Consider the following 20,325-nt stretch of genomic DNA (forward strand, 5'->3'; position numbering starts at 1 on the left):
TGTGAAAGGAGGCGAGGTCTACTCCTCGTCCTCCCTTATTTGTCTTAAGTTGGTGTTCTTTTGTTTGAGTTGCTACTTTCTGGGGGGGCTTAGTAGCTTATGTTGCCAGCTAGTATGTATTAGGTTTCGTCACTCTCCTCTGGTTAGACCATTCATTTATTAAAATTTTCGTTTCCCCTTTTCTGGATTGGTGCTATGATCTTGGCAAGTTTGCCTATATATCTCACTTGCATGCTCTCTTAAAGGTTGTTTATCCACTTCTTTGTTGAATTTAGTCTTTATAGGTGATAGTTCTTTGGGATACCTATATTTGTTCCCATGGTGTTTGCACTCAAAAAGTTTTAAGGTTTGGGTCTTATGACCTAGATTTTCGACTATTTGTCTTGTTTCACTTTGGTACTTATATTTAGAGTCTAGTGCTACTTGAAAAAATTAAGGTACTTAAGTATTGCATTAGCCACTTTATCTTAGATCCTTGTTTTAATGAATTCCTGATTTGGCGGTGGGATTATGCTGTGTCTTTGAGATGTAGGGAGATTAATAATTTGTTAGAATTTGGTTCTATTTTTTGGTGCTTGGGGGATGATTTGGTAATATTAAGGTCTAGAAGTTAGGGTGTTGTAATGCGTCCCTTTCATTACTTTAAAGGCATAAGTTATTTTCGTTCCCCTGTTTAGTGTTCCTTGGTTGTTGTTTCAATGACTCCTAGACAGAGGATGGCTAATAGGAGAGGTGGTGGAGGTAATGTCAGAATGAAAATAAGCCAACCTTTTTTCTTTGAATTTATAGCTACTATTTTTTATTTTTTTCCTTTGGAGGTTGGGAGGGAGATTTTATTGTTGGAGAGAAAAGAGGCAAGGGATAGGCCTTATCATTTAGATTTTGAATTGGCAGGTGAAGGTATGAAATGGGTTCCAGGCCCTGGTAGATTTAGGAAGAGAAGGCTTCACTTTTTGAATTCGTTGGCCTTACACCAGAAAATGGACACTCTGTTACCCTTATTATTCAAACATAAAAAAGTGGAGAACTATAATATTTTCTCCTCTTTGGAAGATATAAAATGAATGCTTTGCAATATCAGGCTTTGTTTGGATAATGTAGACTCTCACTTGGGGTGTGTAGAAGGCTTCTTGGTGAGTGACTCTGCTTTACGTGACCTCACAAATCCTCCAGTTGATCATGGTCAAACTCCTACTAACCTTTCCTCTTATCAGGATTGATGGTAGTGGGCTTCATTGATTATTGGCTATACAATATTTTGGCTTATGCAACCTATAACTATGGTTTCTATATGGAGGTTTGCTCACTGTCTTGGGCCTAAAGTGAAATGTTATATTATTGTGCTCATTGCCTGTCAAATGTCATCATGCAATGTTTTAGAGTCCTCGGAGCTAAAGTGGGTACCTTTTGCCTTCTGTGCACGATTGAGGGACTCTGTTTTTGACACTATGTTCCTGATTCAGTGATGGTCATTATTTTATGTTGGGTTGCTTGATACTACTTATATGCTTATTTGTGGAGGATTATTTGCTACTGGTTTTTATGGTCAACTTAGTGTTTCGTTGCTTTTTTTTGAGTTGGCACACTTTGCAACATGCTTTTATCTTGCCTCTACTCTCTTGAAATGCGACTTATGGTTTATGGATGACTCATTTTGATGTTGGCTGAGTATTATTTGGATCACAAAACATATGGACCAGTGTTATCTTTGGGTGAGGTTTCCTACTAAACTTAGCTATCAATCTTATTGATATATGTTGTTTCCTTTGTTGGAGCTCTTCATGGTTCTTGGATGTCTTTGTCTATAGTTGGGTGGTTATATGGAGTGTAAGCTTGTTGTGCATATTTTACAGATGTTATTGTGGAAGTTAGTGATCTTGATTATTTTTGCTCTATGGTGAAAATGGTGATAACTCTCTTTTTCGTTTATGAATATCAAAATTATCAATTTACAAAAAGAATATCATGACAATAATAAATTAATTTTATACAAATTCTATCTCTCTCTCTCTCTCTCTCTATATATATATATATATAATTATAATTATAATTATAATTTAGTCAATAGTTATATTGAATTTATAAAGGATGATTTTATAATATATTAGAAATTACATTTTATAAACAATTCTTTTAACAATTATATTATTATTATTATCCAATTTTAAGGTCATTAATTTGGTGTATGAGATCCCCTGGTTTATACAAACTATATATATATGTAATTTAGTCAATAGTTATATTGAATTTATAAAGGATGATTTTATAATATATTAGAAATTACATTTTATAAACAATTAAGAGGTTATTTCTTTTAAAAATTATATTATTATTATCTAATTTTAAGGTCATTAATTTGGTGTATGAGATCCCCATGTTTGTAGGACAAGGAAACCAGACACTAATTTGGTGTATAAGATCCTCATTTTTGTGGAACAAGGGACCCACCTCTAGGTAGCGTAGCAGTCTAGGAAGGCAAACATACTCTATCCCTTTGGTTTTGAACCTATGACCTTCAATTTGTATATATATATAAATAATTTTTTAATAAAATATATAATAATTTTATAAATTTATTAGCATTGTAATTTATAAACATTTTGTAGATGATTACTTTTATATATATATCTTTTAATAAAAATATATACCTATTTTAATTTTTTAATTAAAATATATATTTTTTTACAATTTTTTATTACTAAAGAAGTGGATGAATCTCTAGGCTTCCACTCATTTTGTTGCCTTGACCACGATATTCCTGCCACAAAGGGAATTTTGGATATTCACTAAGTGAATAATTTTATAGATAAAATAAGTGGAGTCGTTTATGGAAGCCGAGGAATTGCTCGGACAATCAAAAGTGGTTGGAATCTTGTATAAGTAGTGTTTAAATCATGTTTTTGATGGTGGAAATAGATTCAGCCCCATCAAAAACTTCTAATACAACTAAAATTATGAAATTTGACAACTTTACTTAGATTTACAAAAAAATTAAAAAAAATTTTGCCAAATTTTTTTAAAATATGACTTGAATTTTCATAACTTCCAAAACAAAAAACATAAGGGTTAGACTACGGCTAAATATTATATTAAATATATATGTGGGATGGGATGGACATGACGAGTACGGACAAGCTCGGCAGGATTTGGAAACGGGCGCCCACCTTTTACCAAAACCGCATTTTCTACGGTATTGTTTTCACGAGCAAAACGACACTTACAACCAGAAAGCGCCCACAACAGCCAAATGAAAAACCAGCAACAGATTGAACTGGATTCCCGACATAAGCCTATCGAATGAACTAAATGTTTTTATCATATACCGCTGGTTTTGGTTTTATACGGTGTAAGCTTCCCTGCTTCTTGGCTTTGTAGGTAACATACACACATAAATACAGAACTCAATCTTAAGTGCAATCTCAGTCTGCAACTTCACAATTGCTATTGTTGTTATGTTTTGTTAGCTATACCAGTCCAAATCTAAATCCAGAAAGGAAGAAAGAAAGGTGAATTCTATTTCAAAGAGGGCTTCTTGTATGGCGGCTATGGGAGCAATCGAGGGTTTCAGAATGTTCACAGATCAGAGGGCCTTTAATTTCAAGAACCTACTAACAACGCCCAAGTTACTGTCTATTTCTCCAAATACTTTTGGGATTGCTTCTGCCACTAGCGTTGGCGCTGCTGCTGTTGCCCTGAAATCTGCCACTGCTTCTCCTGTTTCTGGAGCGAATCTGACTCCTCGTCTTCAAGAAGAAGTAACAAAATCAAAGAAAGCAGAGTTGAAGGATGATTCATTGAGATGCGTGATGTTTCTCAGCTGTTGGACCCCAAACTGAAATTGAAATTCAATTCAATTCCGTCAAGATAGAGAGGAATACGGAGAGGGATCGATCACCCGCTGAAGCAGCAGTAAACTGAAAGAAAACAGATTTAAAAGACGGTGTATCTCAGCTGTTAGGCTCCAAGCTGAAATTGAAACACAGCACAGTTCAGTTGGGTCACGATAGAGAGGCACAGGGAAAGGGATCGATCACCTGTTGGTGCTGCAGGATGCGGGCCACCCGACCGCCAGAATATAAGTTGTATATTATGGATGTATTCTGTAAATGAATGAATTGATTGCAATTCTCTGGGTTCAAAGAAAACAAAATTTTGGTAATAAAGGGTTTTTTTTGTTTTTTTAAATCTCATCTCTTGTTGGCCGCTCGTGTCATTTCGTTTCGTTTCACTACTAAACTACATCGGCCCATTGAAACTTATGCAGCCACATTATCATTCTGTAACTTTCTCTTCATCCTCTTGTTCTGAACTTCCACAAATATTGCAATCCCCGGGTCGGTAATTTCTGAGGTGTATAATCTCGACTTAAAGGCAAATCCAAAGTATCAACTAATTATAGATTGTTTGAGACTAACAAAATCATATCAACTTAAAAGTCTAACAAAATCATATACAACTTAAAATAGTGTGGAGTCATAACTTACCATGGAGTAAAAAATTTCCATAAAATCTAGTGGAGTGCAAAAGGTACTTAAAAAATAATAGATATGGATTGAGAACCAGAAGTAACTTAGACTGGTCAAAAGTCAACAATTTTTTATTTTTTTTATATATTAATAGGTTCTATTTTCCTGCAATAAATTATATTTAAAGTATACTTAAAAATCGTTGATGAACCGTAGTTTATGGTAAAAATAAGATAAATGAGATTCTATAATATAATTTTATTAGTGATATCTAAAGGCTTCAGTAGTCATTAGAGATAGGCAAGTTCTTACATTAGGTGTCTTCATAAATAAGAGTGACCACCTAACTAGTCATGATCCATTGTTATTTGTTGAAGTGTTGTCTTTAGCTCTAGTCCATAAACCAAAATTGTGATTGCTTCCCGTCATCCCCTATTATTAGTTGGTTGGGGGATGTTTGATACATGATATTATTGGCAAAATTATCATCTTTCTTGACTAATTCTCTTAATTTATTAAAGATTTCATTCTCTTTGAGTTTTGGTCATCATATCAAATAAAGGTCCACGTTCCCAATCTACTAAAGAATGCAAGTCGACAAGCTTATTTGCTACATTGTTGCCCAATCTATCAACATGATTATATGTAATATTTTGAAAGGAATCTAATAAATTAATGCTCTATATTAACAATGATTAAATGCATCAATTTGATTTCATGTTATCCTTGATCATAATTCCCACCTTGTTTACTATTAACATGGAATCCCTTTCTATAACTTAATTACATACCTAGCCAATGGATTAGTTCAATCAATTGTTGCCAAAATTACTTGGCATTTAACTAGTTCCATGCAATTGGGGGCTTGGTTAGAATTTTTTTTGTTAAGACATGCTAATCTTCATTAATGTTAAAGTGCATGTCTTTTGTGCATGTCATGAATTTACCACATTATTTGTAATTCATTGTTTGCGGTATATTCAAAGACAAAAGTGGATTCCCCCCTGTTATAATGATTCCTACCTTGACACAACTTAGGTTCCTTTTCAAAGCTCCATCAAAATTTAATTTGGAAATAGAGGGATTGAGTAACATCCCAATTTCTTTTATATCCTTCTTCTTTTGTCAAAGTCTTAATTTGTATTCATAAGTTTGGGGAAAAAACCTTATAATTCCAACTTTAAAATGTATTATTATAATATCTAATCCACATCTTCCCTCCTTTTCTTTTGGACTTTGTAATTTTCCTAATGTTCCTAAAAAAACTTATTTTAAAATTGTCTAAATTATTTAGCATTGAAACATTTCGAAAATTAATTCAATTTATATATTCTATGTGAACATAATAAATTCATATAAACTTTATAAATGTTATCGAGCAAAAAGATTCATCACAATATTATTCTTTATCCCATAATATAGAAAATTTGTTCAATCCATATTTCCCATACTACAAAGATGAGAATAATGGCCTAGCTTTTGTTGAGAAATTGACATTAGAATTTTCATAGAGACCACCTCTTTGGAAAAACCTTACTAACATTGGCATGTTTGACACCTCTCATCATACCAAACATAAATTTATCTCAACATTTTTGTGTTGTGTTTTAAGATAAAAACATGTTCCTTTCACTTCTAACACGACACATTCTAAAGGACTTTTTTTTGTAAGTTTAAGTTGTATCGCCTCAAAATATCATGGAAAAAACATACATCGAGTTAGCAACATCATCAAACATGCCATTGAGTAGGTAGTATCAACTTGCCTAGTGAGAAACCATATATGTTTGCTACCAATAATAATTTGTCCAAAAAAATTAAAATTTATAGCAATTTTAGCATCACTAAAGTATCTACTACAATGTTGTAATACCAAAAACTTAACATAAACATTCAGACTCAAGAATCTCAGGAAGTGATAGGAATCAGATCCCTAACACCAGAACCTAGAGAAGCATGATGAGCAGGTTCACACTAAAAATGAAGCTCAATGTGTTCCAACCTTGCGTTAGTCCTCTCTAAGCAAATCTGCTGGTTATGTTGGACCCTTCTAACATTCGCCAAACTAGAAAAGATATTGTATCTTTTTGTCTGCTTCTCCTTTAATACCCTCCCCAACAGGGTCTTCATCTGCTAATACAGAGTTAGGGTAGTGAAATAATGTTTCCTTCTTCCCTAGGTATGCCCCAAGTTAGGATTCCAAGCAGAAACATCTTCCAAGATCTCTAAATCCGATAGGGCTTGTTTGTTACAAAAAATAAGAGACTCCTACTTGAAAATTTCACTTTGAGTTTCGGGTGGCCAACTGCATGGTAAGTGTTAGTGGCTTCTTGGACCTATTATTGGTCTTGATTACGACCCTGGGGACTGCGACCTTCCCCTCCCCCACGCCCCCAACGCCTACTTCGCATGCGCTGGTGTTGCATGTCAGGCAAGTATAAATAACACGTGGGGTTTATGCCCAAAGAACTCAATCCAAAACTAGATAAAATACCAGAAAATCAGAGGGTGATAGAGCTAGGATACGATAAAGAGACCACATAATCCTAAAAAGGAGACCATGAACAAAAGGGTGCCGCCAAATAAAATGGGTTAATAACAACCATCGAGGAGAAACATCAAATATATTTCCTTGAAGACTCAAAACCCAAATTACCAGCAACCCAAATGCTGGAAGAACAAGGTGAACATAACAATAGCCCAAAGTAAACTAAAATTGACCACAACCAACAGAGTGTGAGTAGAAAGGGAATATAATGAATATAAAACAAAGTTACCAACATAGTGCAAGTAGAAAGGGAATATAATGAATATAAAACCAAGGTTAACTTTGAAATGACAACCCAGTAACTCTAACAAACCACTGCATGCATAAAAAATACCCTAGATATAGATAAAACCCCTCCCAAAGACATGCCAAAACACTTTCAAAGAGAAACCATGAAAATTAACAAAGAACCTACACAACACAATATGTATAAAAAATATGCAAGCTGAGAGAAGAGTCGAATTTAAGACTCGAGAGGCCACTTCAATGTTCGTGGAACTGAATGATGATTTTCCCATGACACTCAAGAATAAGGTATGAGTTTAAGATCACTATCACAAACACACTCAAATGCCACAAAACATCTACTTTGCATAATGGAAAATACACAACAATGAATCAACTAGTACACGAGACAAATTTTAACCCAACACTTGTTATATTACAAAAAATTAATACAACAATCTTAAGGTTGTTGTACCATATATCATGACCCTTGCAATAAGCATAGATACACGACAATAACTAGGGCTTGGTATCAACAATTATGATGAGAAATTTGTCCCCGAACAAAGTAAACTTGACTTACTTACTGATGTTGTGCATCCATCGTCCTTTCAGTCCACATACCTTGAACACATCTAGCAGGTACTTTTCCTCCTCTTATGTTGATCACTGCAACTTCTGCTCCTTCATAAGGCTTGCATCTTAAGCTCCTCAACCACCTCTATCAATCACTCTTGGTTGCTCCAAGATGACTGAACATAAGTTGCCTTCTACAATGTCTTTTGTTGCTCCAAAAGGTCACTGTCATAATATCTTCACAACTGCTTCCCACAAGTTGTCCTTTGATCCTCAAAGATACCAACACATAGGGACTTCACTACTGCCCTCTTCTTGCCTCTCTACTACTCCAAGACCATACTTAGGGCTTGGAGGTTTCCTTCTTATCTCTGATTTGACCCACTATAAATCATAGAAGTAAGGCACAATAACTAGCCCATTTGACTGCTCTTTGTCTCCTTCAAAATTCAGTCCTTAGGGTATACAATGTACAACCCACTTATTGTGAAAAGTATGCCACTAGTCCACAATACTTAGGGCTACAAGTCAACCACTAATAACCCTCCAAATTATTGTACCTTGGCTACTCAACGTTGTTGTTCAAACACACAAAACAAACCTCATCACCTAACATTCAATTAAATAAAAGAGAACCTTACTTACCTTGATATCCTCAACTGATATAGTTCTGAACATACATGATTGTAATCCACGTCCAAGTTACAATTCAGACCTCAGGAAAGTTCAAGCATGCATCCAACTCCAATTCTGTGGTTATACAGTCACCCAAATTGTGTGTTAATTCCTCCAAATAGTTTGAAATCCCCACGCTATCATGGAGAGAACTTTGACCCTTGCTCGAATTCTTCTTCTAGCCGATAACAAAGGTCACGACCATCTTATCTCTCACATAAAACTTCGTGGCTTGATCACAAATTTATCACACACATAAAACAATACTTATGCCTAGAACATCTTCGCACTAATATCCTTGAATCGATTTTCCATAACCTAAGACAAAAAAAAACCAAGAAACTTGTCCTTTTATTTTCCTTCTAGCTCGAACTCACTTGAGATCTACAACTGCCTAAGATAACTCTTTTCTCTTAATTAAATGCACTTGTGATGTCGTTGAGTGGGCTCATACTTTCCTTCCTTTTATAGAGTTCTTGGTAGTCTTCCCTTAGCCACCAGGGGTCATTACATAACTCCAAGCTAACTTTAATAAATTGTTAAAACCCCATAAAACATGAGACATAAAATTCTTTTCATTTGACCAATGCCACGCCATTGATGCCTTTGGTGCCCCTTAGCTCCTTAAGGGTGCCCCATATTCCCTCAATGATCAAAGCATCAAAATCTCCACTTGGTTTTGCACCCACAACTTTTGGGTGAAAAACCTATTGCTTGGGTACTTTGCCCACAAAGCCCTTGTGGGTCAAAATTATCCCAAGCCATGTACCCTAGAGTGTGGGAGTACCTACCAAGCTACATAAATCAACACTCCCTCTTAGCGAGGGAGTTACTTCCACCACTTGGAAATATCTCATCATCATCATCGTTGGTGACATTAGCCCAACTCCTGGAGTTCACCACTGCAACATACCCTATAGAATGAACCACACTCGTCTTGGTAGTAGAAGCTTCCTACTTCTTCTTCCTTTCTTGATAGGCCTTCATGACATTCCACAATTCCTTGTTTCCAGCTGTAGAAGTCCCCTTACTCTTAACTGACCACACGCTCTTCTTGGGTTGTGGATTCTCCCTCTGAAACTGCATACTCCCACTAGAACTTGGCTCCTTTTGAGCCTCAAGAACCTACACCTGTTTATCATGATCTATAGGCTTTCCCATCAGCCAATATAGACCATGCTCCTTAACTCCAATAACAACTCTAGTAGAGTTAGAGCCTCTAGGCCTAAGTCTTGCTTTCCCATCTCAGTAAATAATCTCAATCCCCTTCTCCTCGATCAATGAAATAGACAACATGATGTATTTGGGCTCTGGTACAAAAAATAAATCTTGAAATCGCAACAACCGACCTTAATCCATCCTGAATGACACGACACCCAATCCTTTGGTCACTTTTTGACTCTTGTCACCAACTATCATGTGCAACTTCTAGTACCACTCGGTTAGAGTCTCAAACACATCACACGAACTTGTCATATTCTTCGATGCACCATTATCCACATACCATGCAACCTCATCGATGGTACCCTCGGTGAAATGAGAAACTAGGGGAAAAACCTCATCCTCCAAGCTTCTCGAGAGGTCATCTAGCTTGGAGGATGTAGCAGCACCATTTATCTCCTTACCCTTCTTCTTCCTCAGACACTTGGTCGAATAATGACGACATTCGCCACAATTGTAACACTTCAACTTACTCAAGTCCTCCTTTTCCTTGCCCTTCATTCTCCTTGCAAGAGCCACGTTATCATCAAAAAATTTCTTCTTCTTATGAAGGTCCATGTTTCGTAGTTCCTCCTTAATGAATTCATCCCACAACCCCTTCTAATCTGGCAGCATCTCACAAGAGATGATCCCTTTGATGAAGGGATTACTTTACTCAGTGAACCATTTCAAAGCATTCCTCACCATCTCAAAACCTGAAAAAGTCTTGTTAGATATGAGGCCACTCCTTCACTATCCAACATCTTGGTGCTCCTTAACTTATCCTTCAATATCAAAAATTGGTTCTAGTTATTATTCTGGAACACATCCTATAGAGATTTCCACATCTCATGGGCAGTGTTCCTCCTGGGCATATGAGGTATCAAATGATCTTTTACACAATCTAGGATGATCTTCTTTGCCTTCGTATCCAACTCCTCATACACTGCCAACTTCCTAGGGTCAATTGGTTTCTTGGTTTCCTTGTCGACAAATTACCAAATCTTGTTCACCATTAAGACCAACTTGATCCTTTCCTTCCAAGGACTATAGTTGGACAACCCATCCAACCTATCCTCGAATCATAGACCAACTAACAATTTTTCCATTTCTTTTAGTGCTTCAACAACAATGGAATCAACTCCTCTTGAGTTGTACACTATGTACACTCTAATTCACTAGCCCTTCAAAGTAGCTCTGATACCATGTTGATTTTTCCACGACACTCTAGAATCAGGTTTGAGTCTAATATCATGATCACAAACACACTGAAATTCCACAACACTTCTACTTTGCACAATGGAAAATACAAAGAAATGAATGAGCTAGTACATAAGACAAATTTTAACCCAACACTTGTTATATTACAAACCTTTAATACAACAATATTAGGGTTCCTGTACCAAGGATCATGGCCCTTACAATAAGCCCTAATACAAGACAATAAATAAGGCTTGGTAACAATAAGTATGATGACCAATCTATCCTTGAAAAAAACATACTTGACTTACTTGCTAATGGTGCTAGCATCCACAATCCTTTCAGTCAACATGCCTTGAACACATCTGGAAGGTACTTTTCTTCCTCTTTTGTTGATCATTACAACTTCTCCTCCTTCAGAGGCTTGCATATCCAACTCCTCAACCACCTATATCAATCATTCTTGTCTGCTCCAAGATGAATGAACACAGGATGCCTTCTATAATGTGTTTTGCTGCTCCAAAAGGTCACTGTCAAAAGGTCTTCAAAACTGCTACCCACTAGTTGTCCTTTGCTCCTCAAAGACACTGGCACATAGGGAATTCATTGTTGCCCTCTTCTTGCCTCTCTTCTACTCCAAAGAAGACCAGACTTAGGGCTTGCAGGCTGCCCTCTGATGTCTAATTTGACCCACTATAAATCACAGAACTAGGGAACAATAAATAGCCCACTTTACTACTCTTTAACTCCTCCAAAAGTCATTCCTTAAGGCATACAATGTACAACCCACTTATTGTGACAAGTCTGCTACTTGTCCACAATACTTAGGGTTACAAGTTAGCTATTAACAACCCTCCAAAATAATGTACCTTGGCTACTCAACACTATTGTTCAAACACACTAAACATACCTCATCACCTAGCATTCAATTAACATAAAATAGCACCTTACTTACCTTATTATCCTCCGTTGATATAGTTCTAAGCATACATGACTGTAATCCAAGTCCAAGCTAAAATTCAGACTTGAGGAAAGTTCAAGCATGCGACCACCTCCAATTCTATGGTTATACAATCACCCAAATTGTGTGTTAATTCCTCTAACTAGTTCGCAACCCCTACACTATCATGGAGAGAGCTTTGTCCCTTGCTCGACTTATTCTTCTAGCAGAGAAGAGAGGTCAAAACCCTCTTATCTCTCACACAAAACTTTATGGCCTAGTCATAGATTTATCACACACATAAAACAAGACTTATGCCCAGAACATCTTTGAACTGATCTCCTTGAATCAATCTACCAAAACCTAAGACAAAACTAGACCAAGAAACTCATCCTTTTATCTTCCTTCTAGCTCAACTTCACTTGAGATCTGTGTTCGCCTAAGATAGATCTTTTCTCTTGATCAAATGCACTTGTGATGTGGTTGAATGAGCTCATACTTGCCTTAACCACTAAGGGTCATTACATAACTCCAAGGTGACCTTAAAAATTGTTAAAACTCCATAAAACATGAGACATAAAATTATTTTCATTCAACCAATGTCACCTCATTGATGCCTTTGGTGCCCCTTATCTCTTTAAGGGTGCCCCACACGCCCTCAATGATCAAACTATCAAATATCCACTTGGTTTTGCGCTCACAACTTTTGGGTGCAAAACCCACTGCTTGGGTACTTCGCCCACAAAGCCCATGTGGGTCAAACTTCTCCCAAACCCTATGCCCTAGGGTGTGGGAGTACCTCCCAAGATACATAAATCAACATTGAACACTCAAGGATCATCCTATGTTCCTCTATAACAGCTCCACAATCTCAACTAGACATGTAATACTCAGAACAATAATGTATTAAACCCAACCATCAATGCTCTTTTTAGGAATTAATATAAAGATTCTCCATTTACACAAAGGCTAGAGATTTTTTAGCCATCCTCCCCTCAACTTTCCTCTTGACCATCACTCCTGATGCAAGGGGTTTAGTTGTGGCCTCCCTACGTTGCCTTGGATACAAATCGCTCAACCCAAAAAACACATCAAGTCGTAAACCATCTCTTTTGCCATGAAATCAATCCACATGTTTTTGCATGGAAGGGGGTGGCCACACTACCCCCCACATTTACTCCTCATGCCAAAACATGGTGATGAGCACATCCCCCTAGCCCACTATGTATCTTGGGATTCACTCCCATCAAGGGGACGCATTCCAAAGGACTTTAATTATATGTAAAACTATTTTTCCTTTCCTGCATGTCATTGAAAAGTTATGGTCTTTGGCTATAAATATGGATTTATATTTTGGTTTACCATTGATCTTTCTTCCCATAACCATTATGGAAGATGATTATGTTTTTATATCAGGTTAGTTGTTTTAAAACAAATCATAAAGTCTTGTTTACATTTTAGTTAATGAATTATATATTAGTATAGCTATATAAATTAAATATTGATAAACATCAATTTATGATAAACATCAAAATATTTACTTCATAATATATATCACGTTACTTAAAAAAGAATAAGAAAAATTAACTAAATTACAAATTTATTTTAAATTATGATAATTATTATTAATTATAAAAAGAATTAATGTATAAGTTAAACATATTTATAATTAAGAAAACATATAATAAGATTCTTAACCATGAAGATTCATTCCCACTTTATCATAGAGATTCTTAATTTGTAAATAGGCTATGTTACCATACAATGACTTATCAATATCACATGCCCAAAAAACCATAACTCATAATTTGACATTTATTCATATGTTATATTTTTTAATTAATCAATTTAATTAAAAAAATAACTATATTTCAAAACAAACTTACCTAAAAATTATAATATATATATATATTTTTTTCTTTATAAGATAACTGGTTTCTCTTAAATAACCTTTTAACTTCCAATAACGATGCACGGGATACGAGGGGTAGTTTCATCCTTACTCTAATTGTGGTGGTATGATAGGCGTTCATTGTTGAGAGATGCTTTCTTTTGCGGTGGTAGGTAAATTTTATTTATTTTTTAAATTTGGAATAAAATTATAGGAAATTTTAGCATATTTCTCCATATTTTCAATTAAAGAGAGTTGAATATGTGATAAGAAACAATTAGTAACAATATTAAAGAAGAGGTCGATGATTTAAAATGTTATATGTCAATTTACAAGTGTTAAATATGGGTGGGGAGGATAACAACTATTTTGCATGACTACATAAACTAAACTCAATTAACAATGAGTAAATAAAGTTCTCTATCTTCAAAAATATGAATTATTAGATGGTTATACATTAGCCATAATGTAGAGTTGTAAAATATGGGAAAAATTTATGGTTTTTTTTTTTCCTTTAATTGTTTAAATTCTAATAATTTATTTTTCCACCTTTATGTTTATTAAAGATTTAGAGGCCATATGGCAATGATGCTTTTGGTTGGAAAATGATGCTTTTAGTTGGAAAATGATAATTTTCAATTTATATTAAACTTTCCGGTTTAAATTCTAATAATTTATTTTCCACCTTCAGGTTTATTAAAGATTTAGAGTCCATATGACAATGGTGCTTTTAGTTGGAAAATGATAATTTTTAATTTATATTAAACTTTCCAATAAAATATGATATGTTTAGTTTTACTTTATTGTTTTCGGGTGTAAAACCCTAATGGTAAGTAGAAAGCACCTACAAACAAATGAAAAGATAGAAACATAAACCAAGCCTACAAGTGTTAAATATGGGTGGGGAGGATAATAACTATTTTGCCTAATCACCTAAACTAAACAATTAACAATGAGTAAATAAAATTCTCTATCTTCAAAAATATGAATTATTAGATGGTTATACATTAACCATAATGTGGAGTTGTAAAATATGGGAAAAATTTATGTAATTTTTTTTTTTAAATTGTTTAAATTCTAATAATTTATTTTTCCACCTTTAAGTTTATTAAAGATTTAGAGGCCATATGGCAATGATGCTTTTGGTTGCAAAATGATGCTTTTAGTTGGAAAATGATAATTTTTAATTTATATTAAACTTTCCAGTTTAAATTCTAATAATTTATTTTCCACCTTCAAGTTTATTAAAGATTTAGAGGTCATATGGCAATGGTGCTTTTAGTTGGAAAATGATAATTTTTAATTTATATTAAACTTTCCAAAATATGATATGCTTAGTTTTACTTTATTGTTTAGGTGTAAAACCCTAATGGTAAGTAGAAAGCACCTACAAACAAATGAAAAGTTAGAAACAGAAACCAAGCCAATGTGATTATATTAGATGGAATTGTGTTCTAGGGACATTGTGAGCTAAATGAATTGTATTATTATATTATATTATTTTATATTTTAAATGTTGGGTATTTTTTTCCCGAAGAATAAATAAGTGCTACATAGTAGTTAGTCCTGCTACTTAGTTTAAATATAGCTAAATTAAAGTAAAAATTTTGAAAGGTTTAGAATCCAGTCAATTTAAGTTTTAGTGATTGGTAAAGTGGAGTATTTTGTTAATTGTAATTATGCGTTGTTGTTTGCAGATATGAACAACTTTGTTGCTACTTTCATTTGTTGAAATATGAATTCATCTACCATAACCCCTTCTCATCATTAAGTTAAAGGGGGAAGCCCAACATTCTTTCTTTTCTTGAAAGTGAACAAGCATGTAAACATTAACAATAGAACCTACCTGATTTGAAGAGATGTCAAGAAAGGAGGTTGCAAGCTAGTGAACGCTTTTGTGAGAATTTAGGATTTGGACGTGAGATGGTTCCCAAAGAGTGCAGAGACCCTTGAATGCCCCTTTGGCACTTACTGAAGTGATACCATTTCCATTCCATAAATGAAACTGTTGGGCTAATATTTCTTGGTCCACCAATTTAGTCTCCTAAAGTAGAGAAATTGAGGGTCTTTCTGTCCTGATTAAGGGTTTCACTTTCGATCTCCTTTTTTTGGACACTAACCCTCTATAATTCCAGGAGAGGACTATCATTATTTACTTTTTGAATGGGTGGGGCTATTCTAGAGCTTCTCTTATTTCCTTTTCTTCCCATGTCTCCCTTTGGAATGTTTTTTAGGGTGGATTGATGTCCTAGCTCTTTCTCCTTTTATGTTTTCTCAATCCTTATTACACTGTTAGTTTTCCTTTCACAGCAATGGGTTTGAGGATCTTTCCCTATTGCTTTCTCTGCTTCCAACTTCTCATCTACTGAACTTGCAGAGGGAGCTCCAATCGTACCATCCCTTGGTGAGAGGAACTCTTCTTTTTCTTATGAGGAATCATCTTTTGTAGGTTATATATCTTCATTAGGTCTTGCCGCAGTAGTTTCTTCCATAGACCATAAGAAGCCATTGGATTAGAAGGCAGATCTAAGATTGGGGGATCGTAATGAGGGATCTCCCCTTCTTTCTCCTCGTTGGTAGAGCATCGTAACTATTTCCTGAATTTCCAAGATTGAATGATTTACTCGTGCCTTCCCCGATTTCAGCAAATTTGTACTTGGGGGAAGTTGGCCTAGATTCCTTTGTGGGGGCTTGTATCTACTGCTAGTTTGAAGGGGGATGATTCTTTTGAGGTCCTTTTTTTCCTTTTGGTTTGTTGCCATTGATCCCTATATTCTCCTGGTTTTCCCAGGTCTTTTGGTCTTTTAGAGCAATTTCTGGTGAAGTGCCCATAGTCTTGACAAATTTTACATTTCAATGGAATTAATCATAGTCCACCTCTTGAATGTAAAACTAACTATCTAAGCTAATATTCATTCAAGTTGTCTTTAATGCGACTTTTTGGAAGCTTTTCTGGTGGGTTTTTGCGGTATAATTTCTCTAAAATCCGGCACAAATTTATTGAAACCACAAGTTTGATGGGTAATCCTGCACAATCCAAGTTCCCTAGAGGTTTTTTAGGGTGTTGAATCCATATATATAGTAAAAAACCCAGTTTAAATAACACAAATCAAGATTTCACCTTAAATTTTTATACCAGATTCTGCCACCGGAGAGTCCAAAAAGTCGCACTAAAGACAACTCCATATTGATTGTGGTAGGTAGACCCTTTTCGAAATCTACCTCTACACAAATTCTAGCACAAGAGAATATTCCATCATAAGGTTTGGCACAATCGACATATTTTCCCATTGTGTTTCCAATCTTCTCCTTAATTTGGATACATATTGGAAAATACCTCTAAAACTACCCTTAATTTGAATACATATTGGAAAATAACTCTAAAAATCACATTATTTAACCCCCTACCAATATGAACCCATACGCCTTCCCATTTTAAAAAGCCCCTACTTTATTTTTTTTGATCCAGTAAGAGTAGTACCTTTCATTGATTGAGAAAATTACATACTGTACAAAAGTACGGGGTTATGAACAACAGCGCAACCCCTAACCAACCTCAATAAAACCTACCTAAGGATTAACTCACTTAACTAGCACTCATAGAAACACTTAAAAACCTACCTTCTTAGCTCGAAAGATAAGAAAAAAGGGTTTTAAAGACTTAACAGGACCGCTGAAAGACAAAAGTTTCGGGCCATAAAGAACCCGACAACCTTTGAAGTCGAGGGCCCACTAAACCTATAGCCCAAAGTACAACAAGAAAGACTTAAAATTGGCCTTAAACTTGGGAATATAACGCAGCCCGAAAACCGAACGATCCGGCCCTTGCAAATCTAACGGTTCAGAACAGATTTCAGGTGACCAACTAGCTCGTTCCTTAAAAGATCAAACGGACCTGATGGAAAGCCTAAACCACCAATCTAAACTATTTCGGGTTCGGAATAGGGTTAACCGTCAGTTAACTTGATGGCCCAAAAAACCGTTCGATCCATCCATCATAGATCTGACGGTCCTAAGCCAATATTAGGCCGGTAACATGCCCTCTTGATACCAAACCATTCAGACCTAATGAGTGGCATTAACTATTGCTTTGAGATATTTCGGGTCCGTTTGGAGGGTTATCTTCGGAGCATTTAACCGCCCGAAATCCGTTAGATGCCATAGATTACTGCCATCGATGGTTGATTGCCAGTCGAACTGCCCACTGTTTACCACCTGCTTCTTTACTACGATTGGTTCCATTTCCTCTAATTCCATAGGCCTGATTACTGCTTTTCTTTCATGGATTGATAATGCTCCCTGTCTACGATTGCTTGTCTGTTACAGTCCTCCCTCAAATCTCCTGAGGGTGTCAACTCCCAAGCATATCTTCTATTGTCTCCAGTGCAGAGCACGCCTTCATTAGCTAATCGATCCGCTAGCTTGTTGGTTGTTCTGTGCACATGAACAAATCTGAGTGTTCTCAGGGTCCTTAGGTGGGATTGTTTTTGTTGGTAGACCTGTAGTAACTGCTAGTGCTTTGAAACATTTTCTAGTGTTGTGCCATTGCTTATCTTCTTGACTGAATTGATTATCAATTGAAAGTCTACTTCTGTGATGGCATTGTGTAGATTGGAGTCAATCAAGATTTCTAGGCTTTGCTCTAAGGCCATGAGTTCTGCCATATTGTTAGTGGCCTTCCCCAAATGACTATGAAAGATGATTTTTATATCCCTTATTACTCCACCATAGCCAGCTATCCCAGGGTTTCCTTTATAGGCCCCATCTATATTAAATTTCAAAAAGCCTTGAGGAGGTGGTTGCCAGACATCCTTTCCCGTTGTTATGTGTCTTACTATCTTGCTTATGCCCTGAGGGGCAGGTAACTGGAGACCCAATTAAAAGATAATTTGAGCTTCCTGCCTCAGAGGAGGGTTCTTAGGTGGTTTTTTTAAAAGGGTGCTCACAATTTCTTTGAGCTGTCTTAAAATCTGAGCTATGATGCTCTGGGTAGAACCACTTCTGTTCTTGAAAATCCTATTGTTGCGCTCTTTCCAGACATCCCAGATTAAAAAACCTGGAATCAGAGTCCAGGCTTTGTTGATTATTTCATTTTCTGAGAAGTCTTTTCTCCATTTCTTCAAAGTGCCAGTGATACTATAATCGTCCCTGTCAGTTTGGCTGAAGATTGAGGCTACCCAATTCCACAAGGTAGTGGTGAATGGGCAGAGGTTGAGAAGGTGATCCATCGTTTCTTCATGTAGACCACACAACTGACATCTAGATGGACTAGCTAAACCTCTTTTCCTAAGGTTTTCCCAAGTCAGATTTTTTTTGTGTTGCACCAGCCATATGAACAATTTGATTTTCATCTAGTGCGGGTTCTGCCATATGTCCTTCCATGTCTTGTCAGGGTTTGGAAAGTCAATCCCCATGGCAATTCTTTTAGCTTCTTTGAGGTTGAAATTGTCTTCATTGTTTCTCCCCCACCTAAGTTGGTCCAGCAGCGAAGTTGAGGTCAAAATCTTTCTCTGTTCCAAGATCATTGCAAGAGCTTCAACCTGGGCCTTCAAAGGGGTCTCCTCCCTGTATATTAGGTCCTTCCATGTTCTCCATTTTCCATTGCTCCTTGTTTGATCCCAGAAGTCACTTACCCTGAATAGACCCTTATTGTCAGTGTCATTCTTGAGAATGGCTAGTTCTCCTCTGCACAGGTTAGGTTCCCGCTGCGAGTTGTCCTCCCAGAACCAAGCTATGTTTCCATCTCTGATCTCCCAAAGACTATGCTTCTGTACTATGGCTTTATTCTCCCAAGCATTGTTCCAAATGTGGGAGCCCTTGATGAACCACATCATTCGAATAAGATCCCTATCTTGCCAATTATTTGCATACTTCTATTTCCAGAGCTTAGCCTAAGGGGTTCCCGTTTCCTTTAGCCAACTCCACCAAAGTTTAGCCCCCAAGGCTTTTCTTAGGGTTTCTGGATCGTGAAGACCTAAACCTCCATGGGTCTTGGGTTTACAAATCTTGTCCCAAGCTACCAAAGCCCATTTCCTTTTCTCTTCCCCTTTGCCCCAAAGAAAATCTCTCTGGATGTTCTTTATTTGTTGTATAACACCTTTAGGAGCAGGAAGAGCTGAAAACATAAAGATGGGAATGGTTTGCAGGACAGCCTTTGTAAGCACTAGCCTTCCTACTAAATTCAAAGATCTGCTTGTCCATTTCCTGATCTTGTCCTGTAGTTTATTAGTCACTGGCTCCCACACTTCCTTGCTCAGGGGTTTGTTAGTGAGAGGTATTCCCATATATTTGGAGGGAAGTTGATCTCTTTGAAAGCCGAGGATTCTAGAGAGGTTTCTTTAAATAGCAATATCAGTATTAAAAAAGAAATTTTTTGATTTGGTAAGACTCACCTCTGTACCAGCTACCATAGCAAACTCGTTCAGGATGTGTCTGAAAGATTTTGCTTCCTTGACCATTGGAGTGCCTTGCAACATGGTGTCATCCACAAATTGCTGATGAGTCAAGGTGTCCCCATTCAAGGTTAGTTTGAGACCTTGGATTCTTCCTTCTGGATTAGCTGATTTGGTCGCTTTGCCTAATCCTTCCATCATGAGAATAAAGA

Source organism: Pinus tabuliformis, chromosome 2_2 (genome assembly GCF_031772625.1).
Source record: "Pinus tabuliformis cultivar Carrire ecotype Pingquan chromosome 2_2, CPIR1, whole genome shotgun sequence".
Taxonomy (NCBI): Eukaryota; Viridiplantae; Streptophyta; class Pinopsida; order Pinales; family Pinaceae; genus Pinus; species Pinus tabuliformis.